This window comes from Schistocerca gregaria, chromosome 3 (genome assembly GCF_023897955.1).
Source record: "Schistocerca gregaria isolate iqSchGreg1 chromosome 3, iqSchGreg1.2, whole genome shotgun sequence".
NCBI classification, from domain to species: Eukaryota; Metazoa; Arthropoda; class Insecta; order Orthoptera; family Acrididae; genus Schistocerca; species Schistocerca gregaria.
The window spans coordinates 51,400,259-51,425,822 of record NC_064922.1 but is presented as its reverse complement, the minus strand read 5'-3'; positions in this window follow the sequence as shown (position 1 = coordinate 51,425,822).

Below are 25,564 nucleotides of genomic sequence, written 5' to 3'. Positions count from 1 at the left end.
GCGTACATTTCTACATTGGAGTAATGTCTCAAAGTGTCATCGCTTTGATCGTTTCCTCAAGACCAGTAGTAGTTTCCGATGCACATCTGGAGGCATTCTGTAATCTGTGGACTATCCGAGTGCTAATGAAACACAGAAATTGCATCGGGATTGAATACAACAGACACCATGACCACTCTCCTCCATGGGAGTAATGTCTCAGACATTCTACGCTTTGGTCGTTCCCTGAAAGACCAGCAGTAGTTTCCGATGCACATCTGGAGGCATTCTGTAATCTGTTTACTATCAGAGTGTTGTTGAAACACAGAAATTGCATCGGGATTGAATGCAACAGTCACGATGCGGACTTTCCTCCATGGGAGTAACGTCTCAAAGAGTCTACGCTTTGATCGTTCCCTGGAAGACCAGTAGTAGTTTCCGATGCACATTGTTGTAACCGCAGAAAAGCCAAGTCTAAACGCAGTTGTTCTCAGACGATACACCAGAAATCAAACGGGGAGATAGAGTTAACAGGGGACGCCAGGCGTGTCAGAGGGGTCACAAAAGATAACGACGCAGCCAAATAGCCGAGGCGGCGGTCCAAGCGGCCATATAGCTACGCGTGATAAGCAAGGAAGCAGACTCAGCTATTAAGATAAACAGGGCTCTCTGGGCAGGTCCCTTAATAAACAATAACTTGCAGTATCAACACTCTTGGCTAGAGGGAGAAGTCTGGGAGCGGAGAGAGAAAGAAAGAGGGCCCTAGGTGGGGACCGCACTACGTCATGAGGAGCCAATGAAGGGCTCAGGACGCAGTGCGTGACCATATAGGGAGACGCCCCTCTACCCCTCCACCCAGCTTCTGAAGAAAAGTACTGAAGTTAATACTAAAACAATCCCTAATAAGGAAAAGTTGCACTCGACGCTACGTCATGCCAAGCGCTGGCGGGGTCGAAGGGGAAGAGCTAACAAAACTCGGAGGCACGCCGCTCCGGGGATCGCTCTCTCTCTCGGGTTTAGGCAGCGACGGTAGTCAGCGTGAGTAGCAGCCGACTTGGGCTGAGGGCGGGCTGCAGGCAGACAGTTGGAGATAGTCGCCGATGAGCGTTTAGGCAGCGACCGCGGTACTCTGACGTAGGGTGCTAGTGTGGGCAGCAAAGTGCTGGAAAGTTCTATCAGGCAGCCAGAACGGTGGAAGTCAGTCACCGTCTCTGTAATGGGCTTGGCTATTCTGTAGGTACAATCACTACGCAGTTAGGGTGATCTGTATTCTTTATGAATAAATTAGAACTTTTATAACGTCCATACGAGTTTACTTCTACCAACATCCTAGCCTTGTACCTTCACACCAGGGAATTTAACATCTTAGCCAGATCAAAAGTCTCCCTCTCAATTAGGTCAACCGGCTAATTCCCGTTTACGAACCGTGTCGCTCAATCCCTCTCAAAACCCACACTTGGGACGCGACAACATCTGGTGGCATTCTGTAATCTGTGGACTATCAGAGTGTTGTTGAAACACAGAAAATGCATCGGAATTGAATACAACAGTCACCATCCGCACTTTCCTCCATAGGAGTAATGTCTCAAACAGTCTACGCTTTGATTGTTCCCAGGAAACCAGTAGTAGTTTCGATTCACATATGGAGGCATTCTGTAATCTGTGGACCTTCAAAGTGTTGATGAAACACAGATATTGCAACGGGATTGAATACAACAGTCACCATGCGCACTTTCCTCCTTGGGAGTAATGTCTCAAAGAGTCTACGCTTTCATCGTTCCCTGGAAGACCAGTAGTAGGTTCCGATGCACATCTGGAGGCATTCTGTAATCTGTGGACTATCAGAATGTTGTTGAAACACAGATATTGCATCGGGATTGAATACAACAGTCACCATGCGCACTTTCCTCCATGGGACTAATGTCTCAAACAGTCTACGGTTTGATTGTTCCCTGGAAGACCAGTAGAAGATTCCGATGCACATCTGGAGGCATTCTGTAATCTGTGAACATTCGAAGTGTTGATGAAACACAGAAATTGCATCGGGATTTAATACAACAGTCACCATGCGCATTTTCCACCATGGGAGAAATGTCTCAAACAGTCTACGCTTTTATCGTTCCCTGGAAGACCAGTAAATGCTTCCGATGCACATCTGGTGGCATACTGAAAGCTGTGGACTTTCAGAGTGTTGTTGAAACACAGAAATTGCATCGGGATTGAATACAACAGTAACCATGCGCACATTCCTCCGTGGGAGTAATATCTCATACAGTCTACGCTTTGATCGTTCCCCGGAAGACAAGTAGTAGTTTCCGATGCACATCTTGAGGCATTCTGTAATCTGTGGACCTTCAAAGTGTTGATGAAACACAGAAATTGCATCGGGATTGAATACAACAGTCACCAAGACCACTTCCCTCCGTGGGAGTAATGTCTCAAACAGTCTACGCTTTGATCGCTCCCTGGAAGACCAGTAGTAGTTTCCGATGCACATCTGGTGGCATTCTGTAATCTGTGGACTATCAGAGTGTTGATGAAACACAGAAATTGCATTGGGATTGAATACAAAAGTCAATATGCGCACTTTCCTCCACGGGAGTAATGTCTCAAAACAGTCTATGCTTTGATCGTTCCCTCGAACACCTGTAGTAGTTTCCGATGCACATCTGGAAGCATTTTGTAATCTGTGGACTATCAGAGTGTTGATGAAACACAGAAATTGCATCGGGATTCAATACAACAGTCACCATTCGCACTTTCCTCCACAGGAGTAATGTCTCAAACAGTCTACGCTTTGACTGTTCCCTGGGAGACCAGTAGTAGTTTCCGATGCACATCTGGAGGCATTCTGTAATCTGTGGACCTTCAAAGTGCTGATGAAACACAGAAATTGCATCGGGATTGAATACAACGGTCACCATGCGCACTTTCCTCCTTGGGAGTAATGTCTCAAAGAGTCTACGCTTTGATCGTTCCCTGGAAGGCCAGTAGTAGGTTCAGATGCACATATGGATTCATTCTGTAATCTGTGGACTATCAGAGTGTTGCTGATACACAGAAATTGCATCGGGATTGAATACAACAGTCACCATGTGCACTTTCCTCCATGGGAGTAATGTCTCAAACAGTCTACGGTTTGATCGTTCCCTGGAAGACCAGTAGAAGATTCCGATGCACATCTGGAGGCATTCTGTAATCTGTGGACCTTCAAAGTGTTCTTGAAACACAGAAATTGAATCGGGATTGAATACAACAGTCACCATGCGCACTTTCCTCCATGGGAGTAGTGTCTCAAACTGTCTACGCTTTGATCGCTCCCTGGAAGACCAGTAGCAGTTTCCGATGCACAACTGGAAGCATTCTGTAATCTGTGGACTATCAGAGTGTTGATGTAACACCGAAATTGCATTGGGATTGAATTCAACAGTCACCATGCGCACTTACCTAAATGGGAGTAATGTCTCAAACAGTTTACGAATTTGAATGCTCCCTGGAAGACCAGTAGTAGTATCCGATGCACATCTGGAGGCATCTGTAATCTGTGGACTATCAGAGTGTTGATGAACACAGAAATTGCATCGGGATTGAATACAACAGTCACCATGCGCAATTTCCACCATGGGAGTAATGTCTCAAACAGTCTACGCTTTGATCGCTCCCTGGAAGACCAGTTGTAGTTTCCGATGCACATCTGGATTCATTCTGTAATCTGTGGACTATCAGAATGTCGTTCAAACACAGAAATTGCTCCGGGATTGAATACAAAAGTCACCATGCGGACTTTCCTCCATAGGAGTAATTTCTCAAACAGTCTACGCTTTGATCGTTCCCTGGTAGACCAGTAGTAGTTTCCGATGCACATCTGGACGCATTATGTAATCTGTGGACTATCCGAGTGCTAATGAAACACTGAAATAGCTTCGGGATTGAACACAACAGTCACCATGCGCACTTTCATCCATGGGAGTAATGTCTCAAACAGTCTACGCTTTGATCGCTCCATGGAAGACCAGTAGTAGATTCCGATGCACATCAGGAGGCATTGCGTAATCTGTGGACCTTCAAAGTGTTGATGAAACGCAGAAATTGCATCGGGATTGAATACAACAGGCACCATGAGTACATTTCTACATTGGAGTAATGTCTCAAAGTGTCATCGCTTTGATCGTTTCCTCAAGACCAGTAGTAGTTTCCGATGCACATCTGGAGGCATTCTGTAATCTGTGGACTATCCGAGTGCTAATGAAACACAGAAATTGCATATTGATTGAATACAACAGTCACCATGACCACTCTCCTCCATGGGAGTAATGTCTCAGACATTCTACGCTTTGGTCGTTCCCTGGAACACCCGTAGTAGTTTCCGATGCACATCTGGTGGCATTCTGTAATCTGTGGACTATCAGAGTGATTTTGATACACAGAAAATGCATCGGAATTGAATACAACAGTCACCATCCGCACTTTCGTCCATGGGAGTAATGTCTCAAACAGTCTACGCTTTGATTGTTCCCTGGAAGACCAGTAGTAGTTTCGACTCACATATGGAGGCATTCTGTAATCTGTGGACCTTCAAAGTGTTGATGAGACACAGAAATTGCATCGGAATTTAATACAACAGGCACCATGCGTACATTTCTACATTGGAGTAATTTCTCAAAGTGTCATCGCTTTGATCGTTTCCTCAAGACCAGTAGTAGTTTCCGATGCACATCTGGAGGCATTCTGTAATCTGTGGACTATCCGAGTGCTAATGAAACACAGAAATTGCATCGGGATTGAATACAACAGTCACCATGCGCACTTTCCTCCTTGGGAGTAATGTCTCAAAGAGTCTACGCTTTCATCGTTCCCTGGAAGACCAGTAGTAGGTTCCGATGCACATCTGGAGGCATTCCGTAATCTGTGGACTATCACAGTGTTGTTGAAACACAGATATTGCATCGGGATTGAATACAACAGTCACCATGAGCACTTTCCTCCATGGGACTAATGTCTCAAACAGTCTACGGTTTGATCGTTCCCTGGAAGACCAGTAGAAGTTTCCGATGCACATCTGGAGGCATTCTGTAATCTGTGGACCTTCAAAGTGTTGTTGAGACACAGAAATCGCATCGGGATTTAGTACAACAAGCACCATGCGTACATTTCTACATTGGAGTAATGTCTCAAAGTGTCATCGCTTTGATCGTTTCCTCAAGACCAGTAGTAGTTTCCGATGCACATCTGGAGGCATTCTGTAATCTGTGGACTATCAGAGTGTTGTTGAAACACAGATATTGCATCGGGATTGAATACAACAGTCATTATGCGCATTTTCCTCCATGGGAGAAATGTCTCAAACAGACTACGCTTTGATCGTTCCCTGGAAGACCAGTAGTTGCTTCCGATGCACATCTGGTGGCATTGTGAAAGCTGTGGACTATCAGAGTGTTGTTGAAACACAGAAATTGCTTCGGGATTGAATACAACAGTAACTATGCGCACTTTCCTCCATGGGAGTAATATCTCACACAGTCTACGCTTTGATCGTTCCCTGGAAGACAAGTAGTAGTTTCCGATGCACATCTTGAGGCATTCTGTAATCTGTGGACCTTCAAAGTGTTGATGAAACACAGAATTTGCATCGGGATTGAATACAACAGTCACCATTTGCACTTTCCTTCACAGGAGTAATATCTCAAACAGTCTACGTTTGGCTGTTCCCTGGGAGACCAGTAGAAGATTCCGATGCACATCTGGAGGCATTCTGTAATCTGCTGACCTTCAGAGTGTTGATGAAACACAGAAATTGCAGCGGGATTTAATACAAAAGTCACCATGCGCATTTTCCTCCATGGGAGAAATGTCTCAAACAGTCTACGCTTTGATCATTCCCTGGAAGACCAGTAGTTGCTTCCGATGCACATCTGGTGGCATTCTGAAAGCTGTGGACTATCAGAGTGTTGTTGAAACACAGAAATTGCATCGGGATTGAATACAACAGTCACCATGCGCACTTTCCTCCATGGGACTAATGTCTCAAACAGTCTACGGTTTGATCGTTCCCTGGAAGACCAGTAGAAGATTCCGATGCACATCTGGAGGCATTCTGTAATCTGTGGACCTTCAAAGTGTTGATGAAACACAGAAATTGCATCGGGATTTAATACAACAGTCACCATGCGCACTTTCCTCCATGGGAGTAATGTCTGAAACAGTCCACGATTTGACCGTTCACTGGACGAACAGTAGTAGTTTCCGATGCACATCTGGTGGCATTCTGTATTCTGTGGACTATCAGAGTGTTGATGAAACACAGAAATTGCATCGGGATTGAATACAACAGTCACCATGCGCACTTTCCTCCTTGGGAGTAATGTCTCAAAGAGTGTACGCTTTCATCGTTCCCTGGAAGACCAGTAGTAGGTTCCGATGCACATCTGGAGGCATTCTGTAATCTGTGGACTATCAGAGTGTTGTTGAAACACAGATATTGCATCGGGATTGAATACAACAGTCACCATGCGACTTTCCTACATAGGAGTAATGTCTCAAACAGTCTACGCTTTGATCGTTCCCTGGAAGACCAGTAGAAGATTCCGATGCACATCTGGAGGCATTCTGTAATCTGTGGACCTTCAAAGTGTTGATGAAACACAGAAATTGCATCGGGATTTAATACAACAGTCACCATGCGCACTTTCCTCCATGGGAGTAATGTCTCAAAGAGTCTACGCTTTGATCGTTCCCAGGAAGACCAGTAGTTGTTTCCGATGCACATCTGGTGGCATTCTGTAAGCTGTGGACTATCAGAGTGTTGTTGAAACACAGAGATTGCATTGGGATTGAATACAACAGTAACCACGCGCACTTTCCTCCATGGGAGTAATGTCTCAAACAGTCTACGCTTTGATCGTTCCCTGGGAGACCAGTAGTTGCTTCCGATGCACATCTGGAGGCATTCTGTAATCTGTGGACCTTCAAAATGTTAATGAAACACAGAAATTGCATCGGGATTGAATTCAACAGTCACCATGCGCACTTTCCTCCATGGGAGTAATGTCTCAAACTGTCATCGATTTGATCGTTCCCTGAAGATCAGTAGTAGTTTCCGATGCACATCTGGAGGCATTCTGTAATCTGTGGACTATCAGAGTGTTGATGAAACACAGAAATTGCATAGGGATTGAATAAAACAGTCACCATGCGCACTTTCCTACATAGGAGTAATGTCTCAAACAGTCTACGCTTTGATCGGTCCCTGGAAGACCAGTAGCAGTTTCCGATGCACAACTGGAAGCATTCTGTAATCTTTGGACTATCAGAGTGTTGATGTAACACCGAAATTGCATCGGGATTGAATTCAACAGTCAACATGCGCACTTTCCTCCATGGGAGTAATGTCTCAAACAGTCTACGCTTTGATTGTTTCCTGGAAGACCAGTAGTAGTTTCGACTCACATATGGAGGCATTCTGTAATCTGTGGACCTTCAAAGTGTTGATGAAACACAGATATTGCATCGGGATTGAATACAACAGTCACCATGCGCAATTTCCACCATGGGAGTAATGTCTCAGACATTCTACGCTTTGGTCGTTCCCTGAAAGACCAGCAGTAGTTTCCGATGCACATCTGGTAGCATTCTGTAATCTGTGGACTATCAGAGTGTTGTTGAAACACAGAAAATGCATCGGAATTGAATACAACAGTCACCATCCGCACTTTCCACCATGGGAGTAATGTCTCAAACAGTCTACGCTTTGATTGTTCCCTGGAAGACCAGTAGTAGTTTCCGATGCACATCTGGCGGCATTCTGTAATCTGTGGACTATGAGAGTGTTGATGAAACACAGAAATTGCATCGGGATTGAATACAACAGTCACCATGCGCACTTTCCTCCACAGGAGTAATGTGTCAAACAGTCTACACTTTGATCGTTCCCTGGAAGACCAGTAGTAGTTTCCGATGCACATCTGGTGGCATTCTGTAATCTGTGGACTATCAGAGTGTTGATGAAACACAGAAATTACATCGGGATAGAATACAACAGTCACCATGCGCACTTTCCTCCACAGGAGTAATGTCTCAAACAGTCTACGCTTTGATCGTTCCCTGGGAGACCAGTAGTTGCTACCGATGCACATCTGGAGGCATTCTGTAATCTGTGGACTAACTGAGTGTTGATGAAACACAGAAATTGCATCTGGATTGAATACAACGGTCACCATTCGCACTTTCCTCCATGGGAGTAATGTCTCAAACATTCTACTCTTTGATCGTTCCCTGGTAGACCAGTAGTTGTTTCCGATGCACATCTGGTTTCATTCTGTATTCTATGCACTATCTGAGTGTTGATGAAACACAGAAATTGAGTCGGGATTGAATACAACAGTCACAATGCGCACTTTCCTCCACTGGAGTAATGTTTCAAACAGTCTACGCTTTGGTCGTTCCCTGGAAGACCAGAAGTAGTTTCCGATGCACATATGGAGGCCTTCTGTAATCTGTGGACTAACAGAGTGTTGATGAAACACAGAAATTGCATCGGGATTGAATACAACAGTCACCATGCGAACTTTCTTCCACGGGAGTTATGTAGCAAACAGTCTATGCTTTGATCGTTTCCACGAAGACCAGTAGTAGTTTCCGATGCACATCTGGAGGCATTCTGTAATCTGTGGACTAACTGAGTGTTGATGAAACACAGAAATTGCATCTGGATTGAATACAACAGTCACCATTCGCACTTTCCTCCATGGGAGTAATGTCTCAAACATTCTACTCTTTGATCGTTCCCTGGAAGACCAGTAGTAGTTTCCGATACACATCTTGAGGCATTCTGTAATCTGTGGACCTTCAGAGTGTTGATGAAACACAGAAATAGCATCGGGATTGAATACAACAGTCACCATGCACACTTTCCTCCATGGGAGTAATGTAACAAACTGTCATCGATTTGATCGTTCCCTGAAGACCAGTAGTAGTTTCCGATGCACATCTATAGGCATTCTGTAATTTGTGGTCTATCCGGGTCTGATGAAACACAGAAATTGCATCGGCATTGAATACAACTGTCACCATGCGCACTTTCCTCCATGGGAGTAATGTCTCAAAGAGTCTACGCCTTGATCGCTCCCTGGAAGAAAAGTAGTAGTTTCCGATGCACATCTGGTGGCATTCTTTAATCTGTGGACTATCAGAGTGTTGATGAAACACAGAAATTGCATCGGGATTGAATACAACAGTCACCATGCGCAATTTCCACCATGGGAGTAATGTCTCAGACATTCTACGCTTTGGTCGTTCCCTGAGAGACCAGCAGTAGTTTATGATGCACATCTGGTTAGCATTCTGTAATCTGTGGACTATCAGAGTGTTGTTGAAACACAGAAAATGCATCGGAATTGAATACAACAGTCACCATCCGCACTTTCCTCCATGGGAGTAATGTCTCAAACAGTCTACGCTTTGATTGTTCCCTGGAAGACCAGTAGTAGTTTCCGATGCACATCTGGCGGCATTCTGTAATCTGTGGACTATGAGAGTGTTGATGAAACACAGAAATTGCATCGGGATTGAATACAACAGTCACCATGCGCACTTTCCTCCACAGGAGTAATGTGTCAAACAGTCTACACTTTGATCGTTCCCTGGAAGACCAGTAGTAGTTTCCGATGCACATCTGGTGGCATTCTGTAATCTGTGGACTATCAGAGTGTTGATGAAACACAGAAATTGCATCGGGATTGAATACAACAGTCACCATGCGCACTTTCCTCCACAGGAGTAATGTCTCAAACAGTCTACGCTTTGATCGTTCCCTGGGAGACCAGTAGTTGTTTCCGATGCACATCTGGAGGCATTCTGTAATCTGTGGACTAACTGAGTGTTGATGAAACACAGAAATTGCATCTGGATTGAATACAACGGTCACCATTCGCACTTTCCTCCATGGGAGTAATGTCTCAAACATTCTACTCTTTGATCGTTCCCTGGTAGACCAGTAGTTGTTTCGATGCACATCTGGTTTCATTCTGTATTCTATGCACTATCTGAGTGTTGATGAAACACAGAAATTGAGTCGTGATTGAATACAACAGTCACCATGCGCACTTTCCTCCACTGCAGTAATGTTTCAAACAGTCTACCCTTTGGTCGTTCCCTGGAAGACCAGAAGTATTTTCCGATGCACATATGGAGGCCTTCTGTAATCTGTGGACTAACTGAGTGTTGATGAAACACAGAAATTGCATCGGGATTGAATACAACAGTCACCATGCGAACTTTCTTCCACGGGAGTTATGTAGCAAACAGTCTATGCTTTGATCGTTTCCACGAAGACCAGTAGTAGTTTCCGATGCACATCTGGATTCATTCTGTAATCTGTGGACTAACTGAGTGTTGATGAAACACAGAAATTGCATCTGGATTGAATACAACAGTCACCATTCGCACTTTCCTCCATGGGAGTAATGTCTCAAACATTCTACTCTTTGATCGTTCCCTGGAAGACAAGTAGTAGTTTCCGTTACTCATCTTGAGGCATTCTGTAATCTGTGGACCTTCAGAGTGTTGATGAAACACAGAAATAGCATCGGGATTGAATACAACAGTCACCATGCACACTTTCCTCCATGGGAGTAATGTACCAAACTGTCATCGATTTGATCGTTCCCTGAAGACCAGTAGTAGTTTCCGATGCACATCTGTAGGCATTCTGTTATTTGTGGTCTATCCGGGTCTGATGAAACACAGAAATTGCATCTTGATTGAATACAACAGTCACCATGGCCACTCTCCTCCATGGGAGTAATGTCTCAGACATTCTACGCTTTGGTCGTTCCCTGAAAGACCAGCAGTAGTTTCCGATGCACATCTGGAGGCATTCTGTAATCTGTTTACTATCAGAGTGTTGTTGAAACACAGAAATTGCATCGGGATTTAATGCAACAGTCACCATGCGGACTTTCCTCCATGGGAGTAACGTCTCAAAGAGTCTACGCTTTGATCGTTCCCTGGAAGAATAGTAGTTGTTTCCGATGCACATCTGGTGGCATTCTGTAATCTGTGGACTATCAGAGTGTTGATGAAACACAGAAGTTGCATCGGGATTGAATACAACAGTCACCATGCGCACTTTCCTCCACAGGAGTAATGTCTCAAACAGTCTACGCTTTGATCGTTCCCTGGGAGACCAGTAGTTGTTTCCGATGCACATCTGGTATCATTCTGTAATCTGTGCACTATCAGAGTGTTGATGAAACACAGAAATTGCATCGGGATTGAATACAACAGTCACCATGCGCACTTTCCTCCACTGGAGTAATGTTTCAAACAGTCTACGCTTTGATCGTTCCCTGGAAGACCAGAAGTAGTTTCCGATGCACATATGGAGGCCTTCTGTAATCTGTGAACTAACTGAGTGTTGATGAAACACAGAAATTGCATCGGGATTGAATACAACAGTCACCATGCGAACTTTCTTCCACGGGAGTTATGTCTCAAACATTCTATGCTTTGATCGTTTCCTCGAAGACCAGTAGTAGTTTCCGATGCACATCTGGAGCCATTCGGTAATCTGTGGACCTTCAAAGCGTTGATGAAACACAGAAATTGCATCGGGATTGAATACAACGGTCACCATGCGCACTTTCATCCACGGGAGTAATGTCTCAAACAGTCTACGCTTTGATCGTTCCCTGGAAGACCAGTAGTTGTTTCCGATGCACATCTGATATCATTCTGTAATCTGTGCACTATCAGAGAGTTGATGAAACACAGAAATTGCATCGGGATTGAATACAACAGTCACCATGCGCACTTTCCTCCACTATAGTAATGTCTCAAACAGTCTACGCTTTGATCGTTCCCTGGAAGACCAGTAGTAGTTTCCGATGCACATCTTCAGGCATTCTGTAACCTGTGGACTAACTGAGAGTTGATGAAACAAAGAAATTGCATCGGGATTGAATACAACAGTCACCATGCGCACTTTCTTCCACGGGAGTAATGTCTCAAACTGTCATCGTTTTGATCGTTCCCTGAAGACCAGTAGTAGTTTCCGATGCACATCTGGAGGCATTCAGTAATTTGTGGTCTATCCGGGTGTTGATGAATCACAGAAATTGCATCGGCATTGAATACAACAGGCACCATGCAAACTTTCCTCCACTGGAGTAATGTCTCAAACAGTCTAAACTTTGATCGTTCCCTGGAAGACCAGTAGTAGTTTCCGATGCACATCTTCAGGCATTCTGTAACCTGTGGACTAACTGAGAGTTGATGAAACAAAGAAATTGCATCGGGATTGAATACAACAGTCACCATGCGCACTTTCTTTTACGGGAGTAATGTCTCAAACTGTCATCGATTTGATCGTTCCCTGAAGACCAGTAGTAGTTTCCGATGCACATCTGGAGGCATTCAGTAATCTGTGGTCTATCCGGGTGTTGATGAAACACAGAAATTGCATCGGCATTGAATACAACATGCACCATGCAAACTTTCCTCCATGGGAGTAATGTCTCAAACAGTCTAGGCCTTGACCGTTCCCTGGAAGAAAAGTAGTAGTTTCCGATGCACATCTGGAGGCATTCTGTAATCTGTGGACTATCAGAGTGTTGATGAAACACAGATATTGCATCGGGATGGAATACAACAGTCACCATGCGCACTTTCCTCCACGGGAGTAATGTCTCAAACAGTCTACGCTTTGATCGTTCCCTGGAAGACCAGTAGTTGTTTCCGATGCACATCTGATATCATTCTGTAATCTGTGCACTATCAGAGTGTTGATGAAACACAGAAATTGCATCGGGATTGAATACAACAGTCACCATGCGCACTTTCCTCCACTGGAGTAATGTCTCAAACAGTCTACGCTTTGATCGTTCCCTGGAAGACCAGTAGTAGTTTCCGATGCACATCTTCAGGCATTCTGTAACCTGTGGACTAACTGAGAGTTGATGAAACAAAGAAATTGCATCGGGATTGAATACAACAGTCACCATGCGCACTTTCTTCCACGGGAGTAATGTCTCAAACTGTCATCGATTTGATCGTTCCCTGAAGACCAGTAGTAGTTTACGATGCACATCTGGAGGCATTCAGTAATTTGTGGTCTATCCGGGTGTTGATGAAACAGAGAAATTGCATCGGCATTGAATACAACAGGCACCATGCAAACTTTCCTCCATGGGAGTAATGTCTCAAACAGTTACGCCTTGACCGTTCCCTGGAAGAAAAGTAGTAGTTTCCGATGCACATCTGGAGGCATTCTGTAATCTGTGGACTATCAGAGTGTTGATGAAACACAGAAATTGCATCGGGATTGAATTCAACAGTCACCATGCCCACTTTCCTCCACGGGAGTAATGTCTCAAAGAGTCTACGTTTGATCGTTCCCTGGAAGACCAGTAGTAGTTTCCGATGCACATCTATAGGCATTCTGTAACCTGAGGACCCTCAAAGTATTGACGAAACACAGAAATTGCATCGTGATTGAATACAACAGTCACCATGCGCACTTTCCTCCATGGGAGTAATGTCTCAAACAGTCTATGCTCTGATCGTTCCCAGGAAGACCAGTAGTAGTTTCCGATGCACATCTGGAGGCAATCTGTAATCTGTGGACAATCAGAGTGTTGATGAAACACAGAAATTGCATCTGGATTGAATACAACAGTCACCATTTGCATTTTCCTCCATGGGCGTAATGTCTCAAACTGTCATCGATTTGATCGTTCCCTGAAGACCAGTAGTAGTTTCCGATGCACATCTGGAGGCATTCTGTAATTTGTGGTCTATCCGGGTGTTGATGAAACCCAGAAATTGCATCGGCATTGAATACAACTGTCACCATGCGAACTTTCCTCCATGGGAGTAATGTCTCAAACAGTCTATGCCTTGATCGTTCCCTGGAAGGAAAGTAGTAGTTTCCGATGCACATCTGGAGGCATTCTGTAATCTGTGGACTATCAGAGTTTTGATGAAACGCAGAAATTGCATCGGGATTGAATACAACAGACACCATGCCCACTTTCCTCCACGGGAGTAATGTCTCAAGGAGTCTACGCTTTGATCGTTCCTTGGAAGACCAGTAGTAGTTCCCGATGCACATCTGGAGGCATTCTGTAATCTGTGGACTAACGGAGAGTTGATGAAACACAGTAATTGCATCGGGATTGAATACAACAGTCACCATGCGCACTTTCTTCCACGGGAGTAATGTCTCAAACAGTCTATGTTTGATCGTTTGCTCGAAGACCAGTAGTAGTTTCCGATGCACATCTGGAGGAATTCTGTAACCTGAGGACCCTCAAAGTATTGACGAAACACAGAAATTGCATCGTGATTGAATACAACAGTCACCATGCGCACATTCCTCCATGGGAGTAATGTCTCAAACAGTCTATGCTCTGATCGTTCCCAGGAAGACCAGTAGTAGTTTCCGATGCACATCTGGAGGCCATCTGTAATCTGTGGGACAATCAGAGTGTTGATGAAACACAGAAATTGCATCTGGATTGAATACAACAGTCACCATTCGCACTTTCCTCCATGGGAGTAATGTCTCAAACTGTCATCGATTTGATCGTTCGCTGAAGACCAGTAGTAGTTTCCGATGCACATCTGGAGGCATTCAGTAATTTGTGGTCTATCCGGGTGTTGGTGAAACACAGAAATTGCATCGGCATTGAATACAACAGGCACCATGCAAACTTTCCTCCATGGGAGTAATGTCTCAAAGAGTCTACGCCTTGATCGTTCCCTGGAAGAAAAGTAGTAGTTTCCGATGCACATCTGGAGGCATTCTGTAATCTGTGGACTATCAGAGTGTTGATGAAACACAGAAATTGCATCGGGATTGAATACAACAGTCACCATGCCCACTTTCCTCCACAGGAGTAATGTCTCAAAGAGTCTACGCTTTGATCGTACCCTGGAAGACCAGAAGTAGTTATCGATGCATATCTGGAGGCATTCTGTAATCTGTGGACTAACTGAGTGTTGATGAAACACAGAAATTGCATCGGGATTGAATACAAGAGTCACCATGCGCACTTTCATCCACGGGAGTAATGTCTCAAACAGTCTATGCTTTGATCGTTTCCTCGAAGACCTGTAGTAGTTTCCGATGCACATCTGGAGGCATTCTGTAATCTGTGGACTAACTGAGTGTTGATGAAACACAGAAATTGCATCGGCATTGAATACAACAGTCACCATGCCCACTTTCCTCCATGGGAGTAATGTCTCAAACAGTCTACGCTTTGATTGTTCCCTGGAAGACCAGTAGTAGTTTCATATGCACATCTGGAGACATTCTGTAATCTGTGGACTACCAGAGTGTTGGTGAAACACAGAAATTGCATCGCGATTTAATACAACAGTCGCCAAACGCACTTTCCTCCATGGGAGTAATGACTCAAATAGTGTACGCTTTGATCGTTCCCAGGAAGACCAGAAGTAGTTTGCGATGCACATCTGGTAGCATTCTGTAAACTGTGGACTAACAGAGTGTTGATGAAACACAGAAATTGCATCGGGATTGGATACAACAGTCACGATCCGCACTTTACTCCATGGGAGTAATGTCTTATACAGTCCACGATTTGATCGTTCACTGGACGACCAGTAGCAGTTTCCGATGCACATCTGGTGGCATTGTGTAATCTATGGACTAACTGAGTGTTGATGAAACACAGAAATTGCATCGGGATGTAATACAACAGTCACCATGCGCACTTTCCTCCACGGGAGTAATGTCTCAAACAGTCTACGCTTTGATCGTTCCCTGGAAGACCAGTAGTTGTTTCCGATGCACATCTGATATCATTCTGTAATCTGTGCACTATCAGAGTGTTGAATAAACACAGAAATTGCATCGGGATTGAAAACAACAGTCACCATGCGCACTTTCCTCCACTGGAGTAATGTCTCGAACAGTCTACGCTTTGATCGTTCCCTGGAAGACCAGTAGTAGTTTCCGATGCACATCTTCAGGCATTCTGTAATCTGTGGACTAACTGAGACTTGATGAAACAAAGAAATTGCATCGGGATTGAATACAACAGTCACCATGCGCACTTTCTTCCACGGGAGTAATGTCTCAAACGGTCTATGCTTTGATCGTTTCCTCGAAGACCAGTAGTAGTTTCCGATGCACATCTATAGGCATTCTGTAACCTGAGGACCCTCAAAGTATGGACGAAACACAGAAATTGCATCGGGATTGAATACAACAGTCACCATGCGCACTTTCTTCCACGGGAGTAATGTCTCAAACGGTCTATGCTTTGATCGTTTCCTCGAAGACCAGTAGTTGTTTCCGATGCACATCTGATATCATTCTGTAATCTGTGCACTATCAGAGTGTTGATGAAACACAGAAATTGCATCGGGATTGAATACAACAGTCACCATGCGCACTTTCCTCCACTGGAGTAATGTCTCAAACAGTCTACGCTTTGATCGTTCCCTGGAAGACCAGTAGTAGTTTCCGATGCACATCTTCAGGCATTCTGTAACCTGTGGACTAACTGAGTGTTGATGAAACAAAGAAATTGCATCGGGATTGAATACAACAGTCACCATGCGCACTTTCTTCCACGGGAGTAATGTCTCAAACTGTCATCGATTTGATCGTTCCCTGAAGACCAGTAGTAGTTTCCGATGCACATCTGGAGGCATTCAGTAATTTGTGGTCTATCCGGGTGTTGATGAATCACAGAAATTGCATCGGCATTGAATACAACAGGCACCATGCAAACTTTCCTCCACTGGAGTAATGTCTCAAACAGTCTAAGCTTTGATCGTTCCCTGGAAGACCAGTAGTAGTTTCCGATGCACATCTTCAGGCATTCTGTAACCTGTGGACTAACTGAGAGTTGATGAAACAAAGAAATTGCATCGGGATTGAATACAACAGTCACCATGCGCACTTTCTTCCACGGGAGTAATGTCTCAAACAGTCTATGCTTTGATCGTTTGCTCGAAGACCAGTAGTAGTTTCCGATGCACATCTGGAGGAATTCTGTAACCTGAGGACCCTCAAAGTATTGACGAAACACAGAAATTGCATCGTGATTGAATACAACAGTCACCATGCGCACATTCCTCCATGGGAGTAATGTCTCAAACAGTCTATGCTCTGATCGTTCCCAGGAAGACCAGTAGTAGTTTCCGATGCACATCTGGAGGCAATCTGTAATCTGTGGGACAATCAGAGTGTTGATGAAACACAGAAATTGCATCTGGATTGAATACAACAGTCACCATTCGCACTTGCCTCCATGGGAGTAATGTCTCAAACTGTCATCGATTTGATCGTTCGCTGAAGACCAGTAGTAGTTTCCGATGCACATCTGGAGGCATTCAGTAATTTGTGGTCTATCCGGGTGTTGGTGAAACACAGAAATTGCATCGGCATTGAATACAACAGGCACCATGCAAACTTTCCTCCATGGGAGTAATGTCTCAAAGAGTCTACGCCTTGATCGTTCCCTGGAAGAAAAGTAGTAGTTTCCGATGCACATCTGGAGGCATTCTGTAATCTGTGGACTATCAGAGTGTTGATGAAACACAGAAATTGCATCGGGATTGAATACAACAGTCACCATGCCCACTTTCCTCCACAGGAGTAATGTCTCAAAGAGTCTACGCTTTGATCGTACCCTGGAAGACCAGAAGTAGTTATCGATGCATATCTAGAGGCATTCTGTAATCTGTGGACTAACTGAGTGTTGATGAAACACAGAAATTGCATCGGGATTGAATACAACAGTCACCATGCGCACTTTCATCCACGGGAGTAATGTCTCAAACAGTCTATGCTTTGATCGTTTCCTCGAAGACCTGTAGTAGTTTCCGATGCACATCTGGAGGCATTCTGTAATCTGTGGACTAACTGAGTGTTGATGAAACACAGAAATTGCATCGGCATTGAATACAACAGTCACCATGCCCACTTTCCTCCATGGGAGTAATGTCTAAAACAGTCTACGCTTTGATTGTTCCCTGGAAGACCAGTAGTAGTTTCATATGCACATCTGGAGACATTCTGTAATCTGTGGACTACCAGAGTGTTGTTGAAACACAGAAATTGCATCGCGATTTAATACAACAGTCGCCAAACGCACTTTCCTCCATGGGAGTAATGACTCAAATAGTGTACGCTTTGATCGTTCCCAGGAAGACCAGAAGTAGTTTGCGATGCACATCTGGTAGCATTCTGTAAACTGTGGACTAACAGAGTGTTGATGAAACACAGAAATTGCATCGGGATTGGATACAACAGTCACGATCCGCACTTTACTCCATGGGAGTAATGTCTTATACAGTCCACGATTTGATCGTTCACTGGACGACCAGTAGCAGTTTCCGATGCACATCTGGTGGCATTGTGTAATCTGTGGACTATCAGAGTGTTGATGAAACACAGAAATTGCATCGGGATGTAATACAACAGTCACCATGCGCACTTTCCTCCACGGGAGTAATGTCTCAAACAGTCTACGCTTTGATCGTTCCCTGGAAGACTAGTAGTTGTTTCCGATGCACATCTGATATCATTCTGTAATCTGTGCACTATCAGAGTGTTGAATAAACACAGAAATTGCATCGGGATTGAATACAACAGTCACCATGCGCACTTTCCTCCACTGGAGTAATGTCTCGAACAGTCTACGCTTTGATCGTTCCCTGGAAGACCAGTAGTAGTTTCCGATGCACATCTTCAGGCATTCTGTAATCTGTGGACTAACTGAGAGTTGATGAAACAAAGAAATTGCATCGGGATTGAATACAACAGTCACCATGCGCACTTTCTTCCACGGGAGTAATGTCTCAAACGGTCTATGCTTTGATCGTTTCCTCGAAGACCAGTAGTAGTTTCCGATGCACATCTATAGGCATTCTGTAACCTGAGGACCCTCAAAGTATTGACGAAACACAGAAATTGCATCGGGATTGAATACAAAAGTCACCATGCGCACTTTCTTCCACGGGAGTAATGTCTCAAACGGTCTATGCTTTGATCGTTTCCTCGAAGACCAGTAGTTGTTTCCGATGCACATCTGATATCATTCTGTAATCTGTGCACTATCAGAGTGTTGATGAAACACAGAAATTGCATCGGGATTGAATACAACAGTCACCATGCGCACTTTCCTCCACTGGAGTAATGTCTCAAACAGTCTACGCTTTGATCGTTTCCTCGAAGACCAGTAGTAGTTTCCGATGCACATCTTCAGGCATTCTGTAACCTGTGGACTAACTGAGAGTTGATGAAACAAAGAAATTGCATCGGGATTGAATACAACAGTCACCATGCGCACTTTCTTCCACGGGAGTAATGTCTCAAACTGTCATCGATTTGATCGTTCCCTGAGGACCAGTAGTAGTTTCCGATGCACATCTGGAGGCATTCAGTAATTTGTGGTCTATCCGGGTGTTGATGAAACACAGAAATTGCATCGGCATTGAATACAACAGGCACCATGCAAACTTTCCTCCATGGGAGTAATGTCTCAAACAGTCTACGCCTTGACCGTTCCCTGGAAGAAAAGTAGTAGTTTCCGATGAACATCTGGAGGCATTCTGTAATCTGTGGACTATCAGAGTGTTGATGAAACACAGAAATTGCATCGGGATGGAATACAACAGTCACCATGCGCACTTTCTTCCACGGGAGTAATGTCTCAAACTGTCATCGATTTGATCGTTCCCTGAAGACCAGTAGTAGTTTCCGATGCACATCTGGAGGCATTCAGTAATTTGTGGTCTATCGGGGTGTTGATGAATCACAGAAATTGCATCGGCATTGAATACAACAGGCACCATGCAAACTTTCCTCCACTGGAGTAATGTCTCAAACAGTCTAAGCTTTGATCGTTCCCTGGAAGACCAGTAGTAGTTTCCGATGCACATCTTCAGGCATTCTGTAACCTGTGGACTAACTGAGAGTTGATGAAACAAAGAAATTGCATCGGGATTGAATACAACAGTCACCATGCGCACTTTCTTCCACGGGAGTAATGTCTCAAACTGTCATGGATTTGATCGTTCCCTGAAGACCAGTAGTAGTTTCCGATGCACATCTGGAGGCATTCAGTAATTTGTGGTCTATCCGGGTGTTGATGAAACACAGAAATTGCATCGGCATTGAATACAACAGGCACCATGCAAACTTTCCTCCATGGGAGTAATGTCTCAAACAGTCTACGCCTTGACCGTTCCCTGGAAGAAAAGTAGTAGTTTCCGATGCACATCTGGAGGCATTCTGTAATCTGTGGACTATCAGAGTGTTGATGAAACACAGAAATTGCATCGGGATGAAATGCAACAGTCACCATGCGCACTTTCCTCCATGGGAGTAATGTCTCAAACAGTCTACGCCTTGACCGTTCCCTGGAAGAAAAGTAGTAGTTTCCGATGCACATCCGGAGGCATTCTGTAATCTGTGGACTATCAGAGTGTTGATGAAACACAGAAATTGCATCGGGATGGAATACAACACTCATCATGCGCACTTTCTTCCACGGGAGTAATGTCTCAAACTGTCATCGATTTGATCGTTCCCTGAAGACCAGTAGTAGTTTCCGATGCACATCTGGAGGCATTCAGTAATTTGTGGTCTATCCGGGTGTTGATGAATCACAGAAATTGCATCGGCATTGAATACAACAGGCACCATGCAAACTTTCCTCCACTGGAGTAATGTCTCAAACAGTCTAAGCTTGGATCGTTCCCTGGAAGACCAGTAGTAGTTTCCGATGCACATCTTCAGGCATTCTGTAACCTGTGGACTAACTGAGAGTTGATGAAACAAAGAAATTGCATTGGGATTGAATACAACAGTCACCATGCGCACTTTCTTCCACGGGAGTAATGTCTCAAACTGTCATCGATTTGATCGTTCCCTGAAGACCAGTAGTAGTTTCCGATGCACATCTGGAGGCATTCAGTAATTTGTGGTCTATCCGGGTGTTGATGAAACACAGAAATTGCATCGGCATTGAATACAACAGGCACCATGCAAACTTTCCTCCATGGGAGTAATGTCTCAAACAGTCTACGCCTTGACCGTTCCCTGGAAGAAAAGTAGTAGTTTCCGATGAACATCTGGAGGCATTCTGTAATCTGTGGACTATCAGAGTGTTGATGAAACACAGAAATTGCATCGGGATGGAATACAACAGTCACCATGCGCACTTTCCTCCACGGGAGTAATGTCTCAAACAGTCTACGCTTTGATCGCTCCCTGGAAGACCAGTAGTTGTTTCCGATGCACATCTGATATCATTCTGTAATCTGTGCACTATCAGAGTGTTGATGAAACACAGAAATTGCATCGGGATTGAATACAACAGTCACCATGCGCACTTTCCTCCACTGGAGTAATGTCTCAATCAGTCTACGCTTTGATTTTCCCTGGAAGACCAGTAGTAGTTTCCGATGCACATCTTCAGGCATTCTGTAACCTGTGGACTAACTGAGAGTTGATGAAACAAAGAAATTGCATCGGGATTGAATACAACAGTCACCATGCGCACTTTCTTCCACGGGAGTAATGTCTCAAACTGTCATCGATTTGATCGTTCCCTGAAGACCAGTAGTAGTTTCCGATGCACATCTGGAGGCATTCAGTAATTTGTGGTCTATCCGGGTGTTGATGAAACACAGAAATTGCATCGGCATTGAATACAACAGGCACCATGCAAACTTTCCTCCATGGGAGTAATGTCTCAAACAGTCTACGCCTTGACCGTTCCCTGGAAGAAAAGTAGTAGTTTCCGATGCACATCTGGAGGCATTCTGAAATCTGTGGACTATCAGAGTGTTGATGAAACACAGAAATTGCATCGGGATTGAATTCAACAGTCACCATGCCCACTTTCCTCCACGGGAGTAATGTCTCAAAGAGTCTACGTTTGATCGTTCCCTGGAAGAACAGTAGTTGTTTCCGATGCACATCTGGTATCATTCTGTAATCTGTGCACTGTCAGAGTGTTGATGAAACACAGAAATTGCATCGGGATTGAATACAACAGTCACCATGCGCACTTTCCTCCACTGGAGTAATGTCTCAAACAGTCTATGCTTTGATCGTTCCCTGGAAGACCAGTAGTAGTTTCCGATGCACATCTATAGGCATTCTGTAACCTGAGGACCCTCAAAGTATTGACGAAACACAGAAATTGCATCGTGATTGAATACAACATACACCATGCGCACTTTCCTCCATGGGAGTAATGTCTCAAACAGTCTATGCTCTGATCGTTCCCAGGAAGACCAGTAGTAGTTTCCGATGCACATCTGGAGGCAATCTGTAATCTGTGGACAATCAGAGTGTTGATGAAACACAGAAATTGCATCTCGATTGAATACAACAGTCACCATTCGCACTTTCCTCCATGGGAGTAATGTCTCAAACTGTCATCGATTTGATCGTTCCCTGAAGACCAGTAGTAGTTTCCGATGCACATCTGGAGGCATTCAGTAATTTGTGGTCTATCCGGGTGTTGATGAAACACAGAATTTGCATCGGCATTGAATACAACAGGCACCATGCAAACTTTCCTCCATGGGAGTAATGTCTCAAACTGTCTACGCCTTGACCGTTCCCTGGAAGAAAAGTAGTAGTTTCCTATGCACATCTGGAGGCATTCTGTAATCTGTGGACTATCAGAGTCTTGATGAAACACAGAAATTGCATCGGGATTGAATACAAGATTCACCATGCCCACTTTCCTCCACGGGAGTAATGTCTCAAAGAGTCTACGTTTGATCGTTCCCTGGAAGACCAGTAGTTGTTTCCGATGCACATCTGGTATCATTCTGTAATCTGTGCACTGTCAGAGTGTTGATGAAACACAGAAATTGCATCGGGATTGAATACAACAGGCACCATGCGCACTTTCCTCCATGCGAATAATGTCTCAATTAGTCTATGCTTTGATCGTTCCCAAAAGACCAGTTGTAGTTTCCGATGCACATCTGGAGGCAATCTGTAATCTTGGACTATTAGAGTGCTGATGAAACACAGAAATTGCATCTGGATTGAATACAACAGTCACCATTTGCATTTTCCTCCATGGGCGTAATGTCTCAAACTTTCATCGATTTGATCGTTCCCTGAAGACCAGTAGTAGTTTCCGATGCACATCTGGAGGCATTCTGTAATTTGTGGTCTATCCGGGTGTTGATGATACCCAGAAATTGCATCGGCATTGAATACAACTGTCACCATGCGAACTTTCCTCCATGGGAGTAATGTCTCAAACAGTCTATGCCTTGATCGTTCCCTGGAAGGAAAGTAGTAGTTTCCGATGCACATCTGGAGGCATTCTGTAATCTGTGGACTATCAGAGTGTTGATGAAACACAGAAATTGCATCGGGATTGAATACAACAGACACCATGCCCACTTTCCTCCACGGGAGTAATGTCTCAAGGAGTCTACGCTTTGATCGTTCCTTGGAAGACCAGTAGTAGTTCCCGATGCACATCTGGAGGCATTCTGTAATCTGTGGACTAACGGAGAGTTGATGAAACACAGTAATTGCATCGGGATTGAATACAACAGTCACCATGCGCACTTTCTTCCACGGGAGTAATGTCTCAAACAGTCTATGCTTTGATCGTCTGCTCGAAGACCAGTAATAGTTTCCGATGCACATCTGGAGGAATTCTGTAACCTGAGGACCCTCAAAGTATTGACGAAAAACAGAAATTGCATCGTGATTGAATACAACAGTCACCATGCGCACATTCCTCCATGGGAGTAATGTCTCAAACAGTCTATGCTCTGATCGTTCCCAGGAAGACCAGTAGTAGTTTCCGATGCACATCTGGAGGCAATCTGTAATCTGTGGGACTTATCAGAGTGTTGATGAAACACAGAAATTGCATCTGGATTGAATACAACAGTCACCATTCGCACTTTCCTCCATGGGAGTAATGTCTCAAACTGTCATCGATTTGATCGTTCGCTGAAGACCAGTAGTAGTTTCCGATGCACATCTGGAGGCATTCTGTAATCTGTGGACTATCAGAGTGTTGATGAAACACAGAAATTGCATCGGGATTGAATACAACAGTCACCATGCCCACTTTCCTCCACAGGAGTAATGTCTCAAAGAGTCTACGCTTTGATCGTACCCTGGAAGACCAGAAGTAGTTATCGATGCATATCTGGAGGCATTCTGTAATCTCTGGACTAACTGAGTGTTGATGAAACACAGAAATTGCATCGGGATTGAATACAACAGTCACCATGCGCACTTTCATCCACGGGAGTAATGTCTCAAACAGTCTATGCTTTGATCGTTTCCTCGAAGACCTGTAGTAGTTTCCGATGCACATCTGGAGGCATTCTGTAATCTGTGGACTAACTGAGTGTTGATGAAACACAGAAATTGCATCGGGATTGAATACAACAGTCACCATGCCCACTTTCCTCCATGGGAGTAATGTCTCAAACTGTCATCGATTTGATCGTTCCCTGAAGACCAGTAGTAGTTTCATATGCACATCTGGAGACATTCTGTAATCTGTGGACTACCAGAGTGTTGGTGAAACACAGAAATTGCATCGCGATTTAATACAACAGTCGCCAAACGCACTTTCCTCCATGGGAGTAATGACTCAAATAGTGTACGCTTTGATCGTTCCCAGGAAGACCAGAAGTAGTTTGCGATGCACATCTGGTAGCATTCTGTAAACTGTGGACTAACAGAGTGTTGATGAAACACAGAAATTGCATCGGGATTGGATACAACAGTCACGATCCGCACTTTACTCCATGGGAGTAATGTCTTATACAGTCCACGATTTGATCGTTCACTGGACGACCAGTAGCAGTTTCCGATGCACATCTGGTGGCATTGTGTAATCTGTGGACTATCAGAGTGTTGATGAAACACAGAAATTGCATCGGGATGTAATACAACAGTCACCATGCGCACTTTCCTCCACGGGAGTAATGTCTCAAACAGTCTACGCTTTGATCGTTCCCTGGAAGACCAGTAGTTGTTTCCGATGCACATCTGATATCATTCTGTAATCTGTGCACTATCAGAGTGTTGAATAAACACAGAAATTGCATCGGGATTGAATACAACAGTCACCATGCGCACTTTCCTCCACTGGAGTAATGTCTCGAACAGTCTACGCTTTGATCGTTCCCTGGAAGACCAGAAGTAGTTTCCGATGCACATATGGAGGCCTTCTGTAATCTGTGAACTAACTGAGTGTTGATGAAACACAGAAATTGCATCGGGATTGAATACAACAGTCACCATGCGAACTTTCTTCCACGGGAGTTATGTCTCAAACATTCTATGCTTTGATCGTTTCCTCGAAGACCAGTAGTAGTTTCCGATGCACATCTGGAGCCATTCGGTAATCTGTGGACCTTCAAAGTGTTGATGAAACACAGAAATTGCATCGGGATTGAATACAACGGTCACCATGCGCACTTTCATCCACGGGAGTAATGTCTCAAACAGTCTACGCTTTGATCGTTCCCTGGAAGACCAGTAGTTGTTTCCGATGCACATCTGATATCATTCTGTAATCTGTGCACTATCAGAGTG